Source organism: Strongylocentrotus purpuratus, unplaced genomic scaffold (assembly GCF_000002235.5).
Source record: "Strongylocentrotus purpuratus isolate Spur 01 unplaced genomic scaffold, Spur_5.0 spur5_scaffold_5, whole genome shotgun sequence".
Taxonomy (NCBI): Eukaryota; Metazoa; Echinodermata; class Echinoidea; order Camarodonta; family Strongylocentrotidae; genus Strongylocentrotus; species Strongylocentrotus purpuratus.
This window is the reverse complement of record NW_022145611.1, coordinates 22,940,923-22,953,557: the sequence shown is the minus strand read 5'-3', so window position 1 is coordinate 22,953,557 and position 12,635 is coordinate 22,940,923.

The following is a 12,635-nucleotide window of genomic DNA, read 5'->3' as shown; positions in this document are numbered from 1 at the left end:
ATGGCATGTAGAGACATTTATTGTGAGGAAACTAGCCAATTTAAATTTTTGAATTTTTTTAGCCAAAATGCTGGGCCACCCCGGCCCTTACCATTTTGGCCAGAAAGTGGTGTTTTTCAAAATTTTACAATATTTGCCCCTACGCCCCTTTCAAACGCATATGAGGGTCAGGGTCCATCTCATGGCATGTAGAGACATTTATTCTGAGGAATTTAGCCTATTTAAATATTTGACTTTTTTTAGCCAAAATGCTGGACCACCCCGGCCCTTAACATTTCGGCCTGAAAATGGTGTTTATTCGTCTTTTTACAATATTTGCCCCTACACCCCTTTCAAACGCATATGAGGGTCAGGTTCCATCTCATGGCATGTAGAGACATTTATTGTGTTGAAACTAGCCTATTTAAATATTTGAAAATTTTCAGCCAAAATGCTGGGCCACCCCGGCCCTTACCATTTTGGCAAGAAAGTGGTGTTTTTCAAAATTTTACAATATTTGCCCCTACACCCCTTTCAAACGCATATGAGGGTCAGGGTTGATCTCATGGCATGTAGAGACATTTATTGTGTTGAAACTAGCCTATTTAAATATTTGAAAATTTTCAGCCAAAATGCTGGGCCACCCCGGCCCTTACCATTTTGGCAAGAAAGTGGTGTTTTTCAAAATTTTACAATATTTGCCCCTACGCCCCTTTCAAACGCATATGAGGGTCAGGGTTGATCTCATGGCATGTAGAGACATTTATTGTGAGGAAACTAGCCTATTTAAATATTTGAATTTTTTCAGCCAAAATGCTGGACCACCCCGGCCCTTAACATTTCGGCCTGAAAGTGGTGTTTTTCAAAATTTTACAATATTTGCCCCTACGCCCCTTTCAAATGCATATGAGGGTCAGGGTCTATCTCATGGCATGTAGAGACATTTATTCTGAGGAATTTAGCCTATTTAAATATTTGAATTTTTTCAGCCAAAATGCTGGACCACCCCGGCCCAAAATTTACAATATTTGCCCCTACGCCCCTTTCAAACGCATATGAGGGTCAGGGTCCATCTCATGGCATGTAGAGACATTTATTCTGAGGAATTTAGCCTATTTAAATATTTGACTTTTTTTAGCCAAAATGCTGGACCACCCCGGCCCTTACCATTTTGGCAAGAAAGTGGTGTTTTTCAAAATTTTACAATATTTGCCCCTACACCCCTTTCAAACGCATATGAGGGTCAGGGTTGATCTCATGGCATGTAGAGACATTTATTGTGAGGAAACTAGCCAATTTAAATATTTGAATTTTTTCAGCCAAAATGCTGGACCACCCCGGCCCTTAACATTTCGGACTGAAAGTGGTGTTTCTCAAATTTTTACAATATTTGCCCCTACGCCCCTTTCAAACGCATATGAGGGTCAGGGTTGATCTCATGGCATGTAGAGACATTTATTGTGAGGAAACTAGCCAATTTAAATATTTGAATTTTTTCAGCCAAAATGCTGGACCACCCCGGCCCTTAACATTTCGGCCTGAAAGTGGTGTTTATTCAACTTTTTACAATATTTGCCCCTACGCCCCTTTCAAACGCATATGAGGGTCAGGGTTGATCTCATGGCATGTAGAGACATTTATTGTGAGGAAACTAGCCTATTTAAATATTTGAAATTTTTCAGCCAAAATGCTGGACCACCCCGGCCCTTAACATTTCGGCCTGAAAGTGGTGTTTTTCAAAATTTTACAATATTTGCCCCTACGCCCCTTTCAAATGCATATGAGGGTCAGGGTCTATCTCATGGCATGTAGAGACATTTATTCTGAGGAATTTAGCCTATTTAAATATTTGAATTTTTTCAGCCAAAATGCTGGACCACCCCGGCCCAAAATTTACAATATTTGCCCCTACGCCCCTTTCAAATGCATATGAGGGTCAGGGTCCATCTCATGGCATGTAGAGACATTTATTCTGAGGAATTTAGCCTATTTAAATATTTGACTTTTTTTAGCCAAAATGCTGGACCACCCCGGCCCTTACCATTTTGGCAAGAAAGTGGTGTTTTTCAAAATTTTACAATATTTGCCCCTACACCCCTTTCAAACGCATATGAGGGTCAGGGTTGATCTCATGGCATGTAGAGACATTTATTGTGAGGAAACTAGCCAATTTAAATATTTGAATTTTTTCAGCCAAAATGCTGGACCACCCCGGCCCTTAACATTTCGGACTGAAAGTGGTGTTTCTCAAATTTTTACAATATTTGCCCCTACGCCCCTTTCAAACGCATATGAGGGTCAGGGTTGATCTCATGGCATGTAGAGACATTTATTGTGAGGAAACTAGCCTATTTAAATATTTGAATTTTTTCAGCCAAAATGCTGGACCACCCCGGCCCTTACCATTTTGGCCTGAAAGTGGTGTTTTTCAAAATTTTACAATATTTGCCCCTACACCCCTTTCAAACGCATATCAGGGTCGGGGTCCATCTCAAGGCATGTAGAGACATTTATTCTGAGGAATTTAGCCTATTTAAATATTTGACTTTTTTTAGCCAAAATGCTGGACCACCCCGGCCCTTAACATTTCGGCCTGAAAGTGGTGTTTATTCAACTTTTTACAATATTTGCCCCTACGCCCCTTTCAAACGCATATGAGGGTCAGGGTTGATCTCATGACATGTAGAGACATTTATTGTGAGGAAACTAGCCTATTTAAATATTTGAATTTTTTCACCCAAAATGCTGCACCACCCCGGCCCTTAACATTTCGGCCTGAAAGTGGTGTTTTTCAAAATTTTACAATATTTGCCCCTACGCCCCTTTCAAACGCATATGAGGGTCAGGGTTGAACTCATGACATGTAGAGACATTTATTGTGAGGAAACTAGCCTATTTAAATATTTGAAATTTTTCAGCCAAAATGCTGGACCACCCCGGCCCTTAACATTTCTGCCTGAAAGTGGCGTTTATTTGGCTTTTTACAATATTTGCCCCTACATCCCTTTCGAATGCATATGAGGGTCAGGGTTGATGTCATGGCGTGTAGAGACATTTAATCTGAGGAAACTAGTCTATTTAAATATTTGAATTTTTTCAGCCAGAATGCTGGACCACCCCGGCCCTTACCATTTTGGCCTGAAAGTGGTGTTTTTCAAAATTTTACAATATTTGCCCCTACACCCCTTTCAAACGCATATCAGGGTCGGGGTCCATCTCAAGGCATGTAGAGACATTTATTCTGAGGAATTTAGCCTATTTAAATATTTGACTTTTTTTAGCCAAAATGCTGGACCACTCCGGCCCTTAACATTTCGGCCTGAAAGTGGTGTTTATTCAACTTTTTACAATATTTGCCCCTACGCCCCTTTCAAACGCATATGAGGGTCAGGGTTGATCTCATGACATGTAGAGACATTTATTGTGAGGAAACTAGCCTATTTAAATATTTGAATTTTTTCACCCAAAATGCTGCACCACCCCGGCCCTTAACATTTCGGCCTGAAAGTGGTGTTTTTCAAAATTTTACAATATTTGCCCCTACGCCCCTTTCAAACGCATATGAGGGTCAGGGTTGAACTCATGACATGTAGAGACATTTATTGTGAGGAAACTAGCCTATTTAAATATTTGAAATTTTTCAGCCAAAATGCTGGACCACCCCGGCCCTTAACATTTCTGCCTGAAAGTGGCGTTTATTTGGCTTTTTACAATATTTGCCCCTACATCCCTTTCGAATGCATATGAGGGTCAGGGTTGATGTCATGGCGTGTAGAGACATTTATTGTGAGGAAACTAGCCAATTTAAATATTTGAATTTTTTCAGCCAAAATGCTGGACCACCCCGGCCCTTACCATTTTGGCCTGAAAGTGGTGTTTTTCAAAATTTTACAATATTTGCCCCTACACCCCTTTCAAACGCATATGAGGGTCGGGGTCCATCTCAAGGCATGTAGAGACATTTATTCTGAGGAATTTAGCCTATTTAAATATTTGAATTTTTTTAGCCAAAATGCTGGACCACCCCGGCCCTTAACATTTCGGCCTGAAAGTGGTGTTTATTCGTCTTTTTACAATATTTGCCCCTACACCCCTTTCAAACGCATATGAGGGTCAGGGTTGATCTCAAGGCATGTAGAGACATTTATTCTGAGGAATTTAGCCTATTTAAATATTTGAATTTTTTTAGCCAAAATGCTGGACCACCCCGGCCCTTAACATTTCGGCCTGAAAGTGGTGTTTATTCGTCTTTTTACAATATTTGCCCCTACGCCCCTTTCAAACGCATATGAGGGTCAGGGCTGATCTAATGACATGTAGAGACATTCATTGTGAGGAAACTAGCCTATTTAAATATTTGAATTTTTTCAGCCAAAATGCTGCACCACCCCGGCCCTTAACATTTCGGCCTGAAAGTGGTGTTTATTCGTCTTTTTACAATATTTGCCCCTACACCCCATTCAAACGCATATGAGGGTCAGGGTTGATCTCATGGCATGTAGAGACATTTATTCTGAGGAATTTAGCCTATTTAAATATTTGACTTTTTTTAGCCAAAATGCTGGACCACCCCGGCCTTAACATTTCGGCCTGAAAGTGGTGTTTATTCAACTTTTTACAATATTTGCCCCTACGCCCCTTTCAAACGCATATGAGGGTCAGGGTTGATCTCATGACATGTACAGACATTTATTGTGAGGAAACTAGCCTATTTAAATATTTGAATTTTTTCAGCCAAAATGCTGCACCACCCAGGCCCTTAACATTTCTGCCTGAAACTGGTGTTTTTCAAAATTTTACAATATTTGCCCCTACACCCCTTTCAAACGCATATGAGGGTCGGGGTCCATCTCATGGCATGTAGAGACATTTTTTCTGAGGAATTTAGCCTATTTAAATATTTGAATTTTTTTAGCCAAAATGCTGGACCACCCCGGCCCTTAACATTTCGGCCTGAAAGTGGTGTTTATTCGACTTTTTAAATATTTGCCTTTACACCCCTTTCAAACGCATATGAGGGTCAGGGTTGATCTCATGGCATGTAGAGACATTTATTGTGAGGAAACTAGCCAATTTAAATATTTGAATTTTTTCAGCCAAAATGCTGGACCACCCCGGCCCTTAACATTTCGGACTGAAAGTGGTGTTTCTCAAATTTTTACAATATTTGCCCCTACGCCCCTTTCAAACGCATATGAGGGTCAGGGTTGATCTCATGGCATGTAGAGACATTTATTGTGAGGAAACTAGCCTATTTAAATATTTGAATTTTTTCAGCCAAAATGCTGGACCACCCCGGCCCTTACCATTTTGGCCTGAAAGTGGTGTTTTTCAAAATTTTACAATATTTGCCCCTACACCCCTTTCAAACGCATATCAGGGTCGGGGTCCATCTCAAGGCATGTAGAATCATTTATTCTGAGGAATTTAGCCTATTTAAATATTTGACTTTTTTTAGCCAAAATGCTGGACCACCCCGGCCCTTAACATTTCGGCCTGAAAGTGGTGTTTATTCAACTTTTTACAATATTTGCCCCTACGCCCCTTTCAAACGCATATGAGGGTCAGGGTTGATCTCATGACATGTAGAGACATTTATTGTGAGGAAACTAGCCTATTTAAATATTTGAATTTTTTCACCCAAAATGCTGCACCACCCCGGCCCTTAACATTTCGGCCTGAAAGTGGTGTTTTTCAAAATTTTACAATATTTGCCCCTACGCCCCTTTCAAACGCATATGAGGGTCAGGGTTGAACTCATGACATGTAGAGACATTTATTGTGAGGAAACTAGCCTATTTAAATATTTGAATTTTTCAGCCAAAATGCTGGACCACCCCGGCCCTTAACATTTCTGCCTGAAAGTGGCGTTTATTTGGCTTTTTACAATATTTGCCCCTACATCCCTTTCGAATGCATATGAGGGTCAGGGTTGATGTCATGGCGTGTAGAGACATTTATTCTGAGGAATTTAGCCTATTTAAATATTTGAATTTTTTTAGCCAAAATGCTGGACCACCCCGGCCCTTAACATTTCGGCCTGAAAGTGGTGTTTATTCGTCTTTTTACAATATTTGCCCCTACACCCCTTTCAAACGCATATGAGGGTCAGGGTTGATCTCAAGGCATGTAGAGACATTTATTCTGAGGAATTTAGCCTATTTAAATATTTGACTTTTTTTAGCCAAAATGCTGGACCACCCCGGCCCTTAACATTTCGGCCTGAAAGTGGTGTTTTTCAAAATTTTACAATATTTGCCCCTACACCCCTTTCAAACGCATATGAGGGTCGGGGTCCATCTCATGGCATGTAGAGACATTTATTCTGAGGAATTTAGCCTATTTAAATATTTGACTTTTTTTAGCCAAAATGCTGGACCACCCCGGCCCTTAACATTTCGGCCTGAAAGTGGTGTTTTTCAAAATTTTACAATATTTGCCCCTACACCCCTTTCAAACGCATATGAGGGTCGGGGTCCATCTCATGGCATGTAGAGACATTTATTCTGAGGAATTTAGCCTATTTAAATATTTGAATTTTTTCAGCCAAAATGCTGGACCACCCCGGCCCTTAACATTTCGGCCTGAAAGTGGTGTTTTTCAAAATTTTACAATATTTGCCCCTACACCCCTTTCAAACGCATATGAGGGTCAGGGTTGATCTCATGGCATGTAGAGACATTTATTGTGAGGAAACTAGCCTATTTAAATATTTGAATTTTTTCAGCCAAAATGCTGGACCACCCCGGCCCTTACCATTTTGGCCTGAAAGTGGTGTTTTTCAAAATTTTACAATATTTGCCCCTACACCCCTTTCAAACGCATATGAGGGTCAGGGTGATCTCATGACATGTAGAGACATTTATTGTGAGGAAACTAGCCTATTTAAATATTTGAATTTTTTCAGCCAAAATGCTGGACCACCCCGGCCCTTAACATTTCGGCCTGAAAGTGGTGTTTATTTGGCTTTTTACAATATTTGCCCCTACATCCCTTTCAAACGCATATGAGGGTCAGGGTTGATCTCATGGCATGTAGAGACATTTATTGTGAGGAAACTAGCCTATTTAAATATTTGAATTTTTTCAGCCAAAATGCTGGACCACCCCGGCCCTTAACATTTCGGCCTGAAAGTGGTGTTTTTCAAAATTTTACAATATTTGCCCCTACACCCCTTTCAAACGCATATGAGGGTCGGGGTCCATCTCAGGCATGTAGAGACATTTATTCTGAGGAATTTAGCCTATTTAAATATTTGAATTTTTTTAGCCAAAATGCTGGACCACCCCGGCCCTTAACATTTCGGCCTGAAAGTGGTGTTTATTCGTCTTTTTACAATATTTGCCCCTACACCCCTTTCAAACGCATATGAGGGTCAGGGTTGATCTCATGGCATGTAGAGACATTTATTCTGAGGAATTTAGCCTATTTAAATATTTGAATTTTTTTAGCCAAAATGCTGGACCACCCCGGCCCTTAACATTTCGGCCTGAAAGTGGTGTTTATTCGTCTTTTTACAATATTTGCCCCTACGCCCCTTTCAAACGCATATGAGGGTCAGGGTTGATCTCATGACATGTAGAGACATTTATTGTGAGGAAACTAGCCTATTTAAATATTTGAATTTTTTCAGCCAAAATGCTGCACCACCCCGGCCCTTAACATTTCGGCCTGAAAGTGGTGTTTATTCGTCTTTTTACAATATTTGCCCCTACACCCCTTTCAAACGCATATGAGGGTCAGGGTTGATCTCATGGCATGTAGAGACATTTATTCTGAGGAATTTAGCCTATTTAAATATTTGACTTTTTTTAGCCAAAATGCTGGACCACCCCGGCCTTAACATTTCGGCCTGAAAGTGGTGTTTATTCAACTTTTTACAATATTTGCCCCTACGCCCCTTTCAAACGCATATGAGGGTCAGGGTTGATCTCATGACATGTAGAGACATTTATTGTGAGGAAACTAGCCTATTTAAATATTTGAATTTTTTCAGCCAAAATGCTGCACCACCCCGGCCCTTAACATTTCGGCCTGAAAGTGGTGTTTTTCAAAATTTTACAATATTTGCCCCTACACCCCTTTCAAACGCATATGAGGGTCGGGGTCCATCTCATGGCATGTAGAGACATTTTTTCTGAGGAATTTAGCCTATTTAAATATTTGAATTTTTTTAGCCAAAATGCTGGACCACCCCGGCCCTTAACATTTCGGCCTGAAAGTGGTGTTTATTCGACTTTTTAAATATTTGCCCCTACACCCCTTTCAAACGCATATGAGGGTCAGGGTTGATCTCATGGCATGTAGAGACATTTATTGTGAGGAAACTAGCCTATTTAAATATTTGAATTTTTTCAGCCAAAATGCTGGACCACCCCGGCCCTTAACATTTCGGCCTGAAAGTGGTGTTTTTCAAATTTTTACAATATTTGCCCCTACGCCCCTTTCAAACGCATATGAGGGTCAGGGTTGATCTCATGGCATGTAGAGACATTTATTGTGAGGAAACTAGCCTATTTAAATATTTGAATTTTTTCAGCCAAAATGCTGGACCACCCCGGCCCTTAACATTTTGGCCTGAAAGTGGTGTTTTTCAAAATTTTACAATATTTGCCCCTACACCCCTTTCAAACGCATATGAGGGTCGGGGTCCATCTCATGGCATGTAGAGACATTTATTCTGAGGAATTTAGCCTATTTAAATATTTGAATTTTTTTAGCCAAAATGCTGGACCACCCCGGCCCTTAACATTTCGGCCTGAAAGTGGTGTTTATTCAACTTTTTACAATATTTGCCCCTACGCCCCTTTCAAACGCATATGAGGGTCAGGGTTGATCTCATGACATGTAGAGACATTTATTGTGAGGAAACTAGCCTATTTAAATATTTGAATTTTTTCAGCCAAAATGCTGCACCACCCCGGCCCTTAACATTTCGGCCTGAAAGTGGTGTTTTTCAAAATTTTACAATATTTGCCCCTACGCCCCTTTCAAACGCATATGAGGGTCAGGGTTGATCTCATGACATGTAGAGACATTTATTGTGAGGAAACTAGCCTATTTAAATATTTGAAATTTTTCAGCCAAAATGCTGGACCACCCCGGCCCTTAACATTTCGGCCTGAAAGTGGCGTTTATTTGGCTTTTTACAATATTTGCCCCTACATCCCTTTCAAACGCATATGAGGGTCAGGGTTGATCTCATGGCATGTAGAGACATTTATTCTGAGGAATTTAGCCTATTTAAATATTTGAATTTTTTTAGCCAAAATGCTGGACCACCCCGGCCCTTAACATTTCGGCCTGAAAGTGGTGTTTATTCGTCTTTTTACAATATTTGCCCCTACACCCCTTTCAAACGCATATGAGGGTCAGGGTTGATCTCATGGCATGTAGAGACATTTATTCTGAGGAATTTAGCCTATTTAAATATTTGACTTTTTTTAGCCAAAATGCTGGACCACCCCGGCCCTTAACATTTCGGCCTGAAAGTGGTGTTTTTCAAAATTTTACAATATTTGCCCCTACACCCCTTTCAAACGCATATGAGGGTCGGGGTCCATCTCATGGCATGTAGAGACATTTATTCTGAGGAATTTAGCCTATTTAAATATTTGAATTTTTTTAGCCAAAATGCTGGACCACCCCGGCCCTTAACATTTCGGCCTGAAAGTGGTGTTTTTCAAAATTTTACAATATTTGCCCCTACACCCCTTTCAAACGCATATGAGGGTCGGGGTCCATCTCATGGCATGTAGAGACATTTATTCTGAGGAATTTAGCCTATTTAAATATTTGAATTTTTTCAGCCAAAATGCTGGACCACCCCGGCCCTTAACATTTCGGCCTGAAAGTGGTGTTTTTCAAAATTTTACAATATTTGCCCCTACACCCCTTTCAAACGCATATGAGGGTCAGGGTTGATCTCATGGCATGTAGAGACATTTATTGTGAGGAAACTAGCCTATTTAAATATTTGAATTTTTTCAGCCAAAATGCTGGACCACCCCGGCCCTTACATTTCGGCCTGAAAGTGGTGTTTTTCAAAATTTTACAATATTTGCCCCTACACCCCTTTCAAACGCATATGAGGGTCAGGGTTGATCTCATGACATGTAGAGACATTTATTGTGAGGAAACTAGCCTATTTAAATATTTGAATTTTTTCAGCCAAAATGCTGCACCACCCCGGCCCTTAACATTTCGGCCTGAAAGTGGTGTTTTTCAAAATTTTACAATATTTGCCCCTACACCCCTTTCAAACGCATATGAGGGTCAGGGTTGATCTCATGACATGTAGAGACATTTATTGTGAGGAAACTAGCCTATTTAAATATTTGAATTTTTTCAGCCAAAATGCTGCACCACCCCGGCCCTTAACATTTCGGCCTGAAAGTGGTGTTTATTCGTCTTTTTACAATATTTGCCCCTACACCCCTTTCAAACGCATATGAGGGTCAGGGTTGATCTCATGGCATGTAGAGACATTTATTGTGAGGAAACTAGCCTATTTAAATATTTGAATTTTTTCAGCCAAAATGCTGGACCACCCCGGCCCTTAACATTTCGGCCTGAAAGTGGTGTTTATTTGGCTTTTTACAATATTTGCCCCTACATCCCTTTCAAACGCATATGAGGGTCAGGGTTGATCTCATGGCATGTAGAGACATTTATTCTGAGGAAACTAGCCTATTTAAATATTTGAATTTTTTCAGCCAAAATGCTGGACCACCCCGGCCCTTAACATTTCGGCCTGAAAGTGGTGTTTATTCGAATTTTTACAATATTTGCCCCTACACCCCTTTCAAACGCATATGAGGGTCAGGGTTGATCTCATGGCATGTAGAGACATTTATTGTGAGGAAACTAGCCTATTTAAATATTTGAATTTTTTCAGCCAAAATGCTGGACCACCCCGGCCCTTAACATTTCGGCCTGAAAGTGGTGTTTTTCAAAATTTTACAATATTTGCCCCTACACCCCTTTCAAACGCATATGAGGGTCAGGGTCCATCTCATGGCATGTAGAGACATTTATTCTGAGGAATTTAGCCTATTTAAATATTTGAATTTTTTTAGCCAAAATGCTGGACCACCCCGGCCCTTAACATTTCGGCCTGAAAGTGGTGTTTATTCAACTTTTTACAATATTTGCCCCTACGCCCCTTTCAAACGCATATGAGGGTCAGGGTTGATCTCATGACATGTAGAGACATTTATTGTGAGGAAACTAGCCTATTTAAATATTTGAATTTTTTCAGCCAAAATGCTGCACCACCCCGGCCCTTAACATTTCGGCCTGAAAGTGGTGTTTATTCGTCTTTTTACAATATTTGCCCCTACACCCCTTTCAAACGCATATGAGGGTCAGGGTTGATCTCATGGCATGTAGAGACATTTATTCTGAGGAATTTAGCCTATTTAAATATTTGACTTTTTTTAGCCAAAATGCTGGACCACCCCGGCCTTAACATTTCGGCCTGAAAGTGGTGTTTATTCAACTTTTTACAATATTTGCCCCTACGCCCCTTTCAAACGCATATGAGGGTCAGGGTTGATCTCATGGCATGTAGAGACATTTATTGTGAGGAAACTAGCCTATTTAAATATTTGAATTTTTTCAGCCAAAATGCTGGACCACCCCGGCCCTTAACATTTCGGCCTGAAAGTGGTGTTTTTCAAAATTTTACAATATTTGCCCCTACACCCCTTTCAAACGCATATGAGGGTCGGGGTCCATCTCATGGCATGTAGAGACATTTATTCTGAGGAATTTAGCCTATTTAAATATTTGAATTTTTTTAGCCAAAATGCTGGACCACCCCGGCCCTTAACATTTCGGCCTGAAAGTGGTGTTTATTCGTCTTTTTACAATATTTGCCCCTACACCCCTTTCAAACGCATATGAGGGTCAGGGTTGATCTCATGGCATGTAGAGACATTTATTCTGAGGAATTTAGCCTATTTAAATATTTGAATTTTTTTAGCCAAAATGCTGGACCACCCCGGCCCTTAACATTTCGGCCTGAAAGTGGTGTTTTTCAAAATTTTACAATATTTGCCCCTACACCCCTTTCAAACGCATATGAGGGTCGGGGTCCATCTCATGGCATGTAGAGACATTTATTCTGAGGAATTTAGCCTATTTAAATATTTGAATTTTTTTAGCCAAAATGCTGGACCACCCCGGCCCTTAACATTTCGGCCTGAAAGTGGTGTTTATTCGACTTTTTACAATATTTGCCCCTACACCCCTTTCAAACGCATATGAGGGTCAGGGTTGATCTCATGGCATGTAGAGACATTTATTGTGAGGAAACTAGCCTATTTAAATATTTGAATTTTTTCAGCCAAAATGCTGGACCACCCCGGCCCTTAACATTTCGGCCTGAAAGTGGTGTTTTTCAAAATTTTACAATATTTGCCCCTACACCCCTTTCAAACGCATATGAGGGTCGGGGTCCATCTCATGGCATGTAGAGACATTTATTCTGAGGAATTTAGCCTATTTAAATATTTGAATTTTTTTAGCCAAAATGCTGGACCACCCCGGCCCTTAACATTTCGGCCTGAAAGTGGTGTTTATTCGTCTTTTTACAATATTTGCCCCTACACCCCTTTCAAACGCATATGAGGGTCAGGGTTGATCTCATGGCA